Source organism: Phalangium opilio, unplaced genomic scaffold (genome assembly GCF_054372755.1).
Source record: "Phalangium opilio isolate 3A_F unplaced genomic scaffold, DU_Popi_V2 ptg000060l_1, whole genome shotgun sequence".
Taxonomy (NCBI): domain Eukaryota; kingdom Metazoa; phylum Arthropoda; class Arachnida; order Opiliones; family Phalangiidae; genus Phalangium; species Phalangium opilio.
The window spans coordinates 8,161,699-8,168,826 of record NW_028324177.1 but is presented as its reverse complement, the minus strand read 5'-3'; positions in this window follow the sequence as shown (position 1 = coordinate 8,168,826).

Genomic DNA, 7,128 nt, shown 5'->3' with positions numbered 1-7,128 from the left:
CGCGTGCAGGCAGGTCTCCTCACCCATATCTTTATAACATTAAAGAAATTTAAATATTTGAATACTCAAGTTCACTGATAATTATATTAATAGACTATGTTGATCTTATCCTGTCATTCATCTCATTGCTTCCTCTCAATAAATGAAATTACCTGCCCATTATGTCCGACGGCGAAACTTTTCTCGTCCGTGAAAACTACTCTTTCCCACTGCTCTAGTGTCCAATTTAAATGTAAACGAGAAAATTCCAGCCTCCCTCGTCGGTTCATGGCGCTCAACTTTTCTTTAGGACAAGCGATCCTTCCATGAAGGCCTTGACTTGCCAAGGCTCTTCGTACGGTCCTCACACTTGTCTGCAGCGCAAGTTCCGTTCTAACGAGCCGTGCTGTTAGAAATGGCTGTGCCCTGCTTGTCCTACCAATTAGTCGAACTTCTATTGGTTAAAGCCCTTGGTCGTCCTCCTCTTTGCCTATCAGCTTCACCGTTAAACTCGTTATTTCTGTCACGGTCAATCCAAGTAGCCACTGTCGTAGGTGAAACATTTAACTGCCGAGCAATTTCGCGATTACAAAAACCTTGCTCATGAAGTTCAACAATTTGACGACGAATTAATACTCTATCAGCCATTTTACTTGTTCGGAGAATATAAAAATTAAGTGATAAAAAGAGTGGTTTGCGGTCTCTTTTATATAGTAAGCGTGAATAGGTGAAAATATTTTTTCGTCGAGTGGAAGGTAAAAATTAGTTTTTCGTTGAAAATAGACATTCTTAAAAACTTAATTTAACAATGGAGGTGATAGGCAAAGAATAGGACGACCAAAGATTTGACCTACCGAGAAGTTTTTTAAGCGTGATACTTGTGAGCAACTTCAAATAAGTTTAAAACCGTAAGATGAACTTTGGTGAGACAGGATCTTTTTGAATGCTTCGCGTGGCACTTAAGAAACGTAAAGTTTCTTTTCTCTAAAAGTCTAAAGAGGCTTCAATTTGGAACAGAGCAGGGTTTTTGATTATTTTGATTTTTTCAAATAAAACAAAAAAAGCGATTTTTTTTATTTAAATCGATTTATTTGATTTTTCTTGAACTACTAGATAGTAAATTACCAACATGAAAAGTCTTGAGTATAAACTAACCAAAAGGAAAATAATCATGACATTTAAGCAGCTATTGGATATTGTTGCTATTGAAATGCTTGTATAAAAAGACTAGCTTGACCGTTATTTCATTTCTTAGCCTATCCAGCAAGACAAACTGATGTTCTGGGAAAAGCTTAAACTGAAATATAACAACACTATGATTGTTTTTAATTATAGGTCTTTTCTAGTTAAGTTTCTTCTCGAGTTTCTTAACCTACTTCTTAAAATCTCAGAAAACATTTTTTAAAAATAAAAATATATTCTTGATTTTAATCAAATGATTTTTTAAAAAAAATCGCTTGATTTAAGTCAAACAACCCTGGAACAGAGCACACAAATTAGACACTCGAGCAGTTAGAATGTGTAGTCTTTACGAATGATAAACGTTTCGTCGTCGGGCACAATGGTCAGGTAATTTTTTAGAGGATGGAATTGAACCAATTTATGCCCATCCAATCGAGCACTCGAAAGGCTTAATGTGGTTTAGTAGGGTAAAAGTCTTAAAACGGAAGTTAAAGAATGCCATTTTTTACAACTCAAATAATAGAATTTATATGTTGCCTTTCATAATTTCTCTTTTAGGTGATGAAATGATCTTCAAAAAGCTGCGATATCAAATTATGAATGGTTTTAGCATTTTTAAAATATTATAATTTTTATTAAGCGCTATTTTAGAGGAAACCTTTTCGTATATTTCTATGCAAATATTGTAGTAATATTGTAAAATATGTTTACCAAAAGTTCTACCGCTAAAAATTTTAAAAATCAATTTCTATTTATGTAAAAAGGCGGATCTCAGTCTGTTTTCCTTCCAAGGGTTTTTATCCTACTGGGTACCATAGGAGCATGGATAAAGAATTCGCGTGAGGAAATTTGTTTTCACGCTATAGGATAGGCAACTCCCCTATTTCTGACGACAGCTTATTCTGTATAATCTGATTCAGCTTGGGTTGTCAGCACGCGCAAAGCTGGGTCTCAATGTAACGTAGCTTTGTGCGTGATGACAAGAGACGAAGAAAATAATGATTCTCTGGATTTAAAATATCCGCGAGTTTTAGCTCAAATGTATGGGCGGAAATTGTAGTAGGCTTCGAAAAAAGTTGAAGTGCCTCGACTGTCGAGTGTCGACTTCATAGTCGAGCCAGTGACTTTTAAAATTTCAAGTAATACTAATTTAGACTATTAGAGAAGGATGTTAGAGTTAGTATTATAAATATTTATTATGTTTCTAAATCTTTTGGGAGTCTCAACAAATAATTTTCGCTATTTTTAATAGCACAACGTTCCTTGATAATGTTTGAAGGACCCACCAATTGATTACAAACGACTATGCACGCATTTGAAACTAAAGCCTACAGGTCCGTGCATTTGAGGTAAAAATCTCGCTAATATTTATAATCCTTTTTTTTTCTTCGTCTCTTGTCAGCACGCACAAAGCTACATAACATAGAGACCTAGCTTTGAGCGTGCTAACAACCGAAGCTGAAAATAGAGTATATACAGAATAAGCTGCTGTCGGAGATCGGGGAGTTGCCTATCCTATAGCGCGAAAACAAATTTCCTCGCGCGCATTCTTTATCCAAAACAGAAGGTTAAAATTTAGCAAAGAGTTTCCTGAGACCCCGTGAATGGTATGAGTAATTCTAAAACTCCCACAAGTGTTCTTTCAGTGGTTGAACTTATTTTTTCCCTTGAAATGAATGAAAGTCAACGAATTAATTAGAAATAGTCCAACGCCTGATCTATTGCACGACCGGATTGCTGAAGTGTTTCGGATTATATTGATATTGTATTTTTTCTATGATGGGGATAATTATCGGGGGATTTTTCACTTTTCTCGGATAGGGTTAACAACCGAGGATTTTGTCTGGGGATGGCGGATTTTGTACAATTTCAGTAATGGGAGATTATGCCTGGGGTTCTTTGTCTTGGAAGTGTTTAGTCCGTATACCCATGTGAATCGATAAAACCTAATAGCTATTTTTCAGTTCTTATATGTAAATCGAGATATTGAACAGGGTTTGAACACACTCCTGCTGTTTATACGTCAATCAATCGTATATCGCGGTTTTTGCATAAGTAAATAAACTGTCGTAAGTATACCAATACAGAAATTAGTACTGGAAGACCAATAAATCAAACCCATGTTCTACAATGCCCTCTATACCATTTGTTACTCAAATTTCAAAGACACCACTAATCTAAGACATCGAGTTTTTTTTACATTGGGAATGTCAATTTAAATCTTAACCACGTCTAGGAAAGGTCAGACACTTTTAGGCTTAACATCTATAAAATCATTCGTTATAATTTGAAAATATTCATGATACATTTTTTCTCTATATATTCATGATGCATTTTTTCTCAATATATTCATGGAGAATTTTTTTTCAAATATTCTAGATAAATATTCATGATAGATTTTTTCTTAGTTATCATGATTGATTTTTCTAAATTTTCATGATTAATTTTTCTAATTTTTCATGATTAAATTCTTGAAAATATTCATGATGAGATTCTTAAAAATGTTCATGATCAAATTTTCAAAAATATTCAAGATTAAATTTTTGCATACATTCATGATGAAATTCCTGGATATTTTCATTAGTGAATAAACGTAAATCGTAACATCATCTCCAACGTAGGCAGGCACTTGTTTACCGTGATTATACACTTTGGCGTGGCTGATGAATTAAGTGCTTGGCATGCTGCAAACTTAAAAAACAAGGCAGCCTACCTACTCGGAAATAAAATACAAAAGGTATTTTATTCTCGTTTCATGGAGCCCAGCCCCTATTATTATTATTATTATTATTATTATGATGTTGATGACTGTGTAATTTCCAGTGAACTACTTATATAGTTTTTTATATACACATTAAAAATCCATTTCATTCATTTTTTGAAGACTACTTTTTTAAATACAACGTTCTATAATTAACCTTAGATTTAACAAAAAATATATGGCATTCTAAAAGTTAAAGAGATAGTAGTCTAATTTCAAAAGTGGTGGAAAAATTAAACTTCCAGACAAAAGGAGGAGTATTCGAATATCAATATTTTCATGCCATTAGGACAAGTGAGTCTTTTTAATTTAAATAATATAATAATTCGAACCATTATCTTCGGAGATTACCATCCATTTCAAAATGAAAATTAATATACGCATCCTTCTTCAAGAATTTGTCGTTGTTAGATTCTTCTCTAATTCATGTCATCGTGAATCTTCATTCCCGATTCTCCGCTACATTTCCATGGTAGACACGTCACCTATTCTGCAAACTGGAGTTCTGCCACGATATTTATTCTCCAAGCACTCAAAACATTTCCTAACAAAATCCAACCAAACATTTTTATACCGAAAAGACACCCAAACATTTTTATACCGAAAAGACACCCAAACATTATTTACCGAAAAGACACAAAAACATTAATCATCGAAAACCCACCCACCCAGAAGCTACACAAAATATTTTATTCTTTAAGAGCTTAAAACATTTACTACAGAAAAGCCACAGAAGAATTCAACCCAAAACGCAAACTTCGCGCATTATAGAATATTTGCAAAATTTTTAATGTCGAAACTCCTTCCACTTTAGCAATCACAACTTGCTTATTATTCCAAATTCACAGGCTTAACACTACCCTACACACAAATCCAAAATTTCTACTTTCCAAAGAGCCATCCAAAACCGTTATTTCTAAGTTCGAACCCTATTGTCCTTTCAAAATCGAAACCCTACTGGCAATTAACTAATAAATCGGCACATTACTGAACGTAATTCTTAAAACCTCATTTCTATAATTTCGGAGTAAAACTATGCTATGGCTTGAACATCCTGTTTTTCTGATCGTAATGTTTTACTACTGAGCTAAGTTGATATAAAAGAAATAAATAATCGTTAGGCTTATTTGCTATTGTTTTGAACGTCACGTTTTTTGTCATAACTTTTGATTTTCTGAACCGATTTACAATTTGAAAACAGTTTCGGATTCTACGTGACAAGACGCGTGCAACGATAGCATTGTTGATCCATTTGAAGCATTATTTCGTAATGTCATTATCGGGGGGCTTTACTATTTCCGCTATGGCTAACGCCCTATTAGCGCCACAGTGTCATTTCTAATTTTAGTGTAATTTTGAGAAGTAAACCTATTTAGAAAGTCCTACTTTGTTACTCTAGCTCAAATAGGATCAAAATGGCAGCCAAATGAAAATGTCCAGAAACTTTTGTCCGGGACTGTACTTTCAAGTGCCGAACCTCCAGGGGTAAAATAATAATTTATTTCCTACGGACCCCTGTAAAACTTCTACCCACAAAACACCAAAGCGGCTTGTGAGCAATTACTTGATTTAAAAGGGATTCACCTAGGTGAAAAGTTAATAAATATCCATTCATTCATTCACGATAATCTTTGAAAAGTTATTTTTTGTTTCAGGCTTGGCGAAATAGTACTATAGGTTTAATCGTAATTCTTTTATAAAAATTTATCAACGTTTCATCGAAGCAAACAGGTTTTGGATGAATATCACATTAATTATGCTAAAATAAAAATATAATAAATGATGGAGTATGGTTCCAGAGTGCTGAATTAGTATACGAAATGATATTGATATTGATATTTTTTATGCAACGTTAGTGGTAGTTTTTAGGACTGTCCGAGTATTCGAAAGATCGAATATCATTCGAAAATATCTAATCGAGTATTCGATTGCAAATTTCACTATTCGCACACCCCTATTCCTTGGCGAACGTTCAGTATTTTACTTCATACTTTTAGATGAGCTTTAGATTTCGCGCCTATTCCAATGTTTTCGCTTTCATTAATAACAAATATAGGGGTTAATCAGTCTAAATTCGTACACTTTTTTCAAATAGCCTTCTCAAGATGCTTCTGGGCTATTGCAAATTATATTTTACTGTAAACACAATGTTTTAAGGGGGTTTTTATAGACTACTATTTTTCTATACTGCCATACTTCTGTCTCTATAGAAGACATTTCTTTACCTATAAAGTTCAGTTGGCATTTATTATGACAGTGTTAGCAAAGGCAGAGAAGAATTATAAACCCCCATATGTTTAATAACTACAAGGGTTGACATTTATCACGGCGGCTGGAAGTTTGGTTGGGGGGGGGGAAGTTGGCAGACAGGAAAAAAACATGGCGAAAATAAAATGTCTAACCCAGTCTTTTTCCTCCTCCCTACTGGCGACGATTTAGGAAGCGTCCACCGGATCAGCACTGTAGGTATAATTTACAGCCAATAGAGTGGTAGTATTCGGTAAGGTTAAAATTTCAAATCCGCGAGAGCGGCGAGACGACCGCAACGGACTTTCACCATTTCACGCCATCACGGTTTTCACCCCGCTTTGTCGGTTGGGCAGCAGGCTTGAGCAAGTCAGACCATTTCAAGAAATAACGTTTGGACATTGGGATCATTTAATTCAGCTTTCACGAAGACAGGTTACTAATTAACTGGAGATAGTGGATACTTTCAAGTTAAAATTAAAATTTTCAATGGACGATGAAACACTATCATTCATGATTGGCGAAGGTATGTAACTAATTCCTAATTACTTTCCTAGAGATAAGTCTATATTTACATGTTTAATTCAAATCTCTACTGGACCTTACAAAGGTAGGTTACTTAATCAAAATTAATTTTCCTAGAGATAAGTCTATATTTATAGGTTTAATTCAAATCTCCACTGGACCTTACAAAGCCAGTGTAAAGTTAAGCACTGTACTTATCACCTAGCTTATCAGATGAAAATTAAATCTTAACTAAGCTGCCACGGGTCAGGGAAAGCCTGGAAAAGTCAAGGAATTTAAAAAGTTTTAGCAAAATCAGGTTATTTTAAAGCAGAGTCAGGGAATTTGATTTTAGTGGGTACAATTTCCGGGGATAAGTCTTTAATCATAAAATAGTAATTAAAGTTTCTCCTCGTCCTCTCTTAACACAGGAAACTCTAGAGCAATCCCTAAAA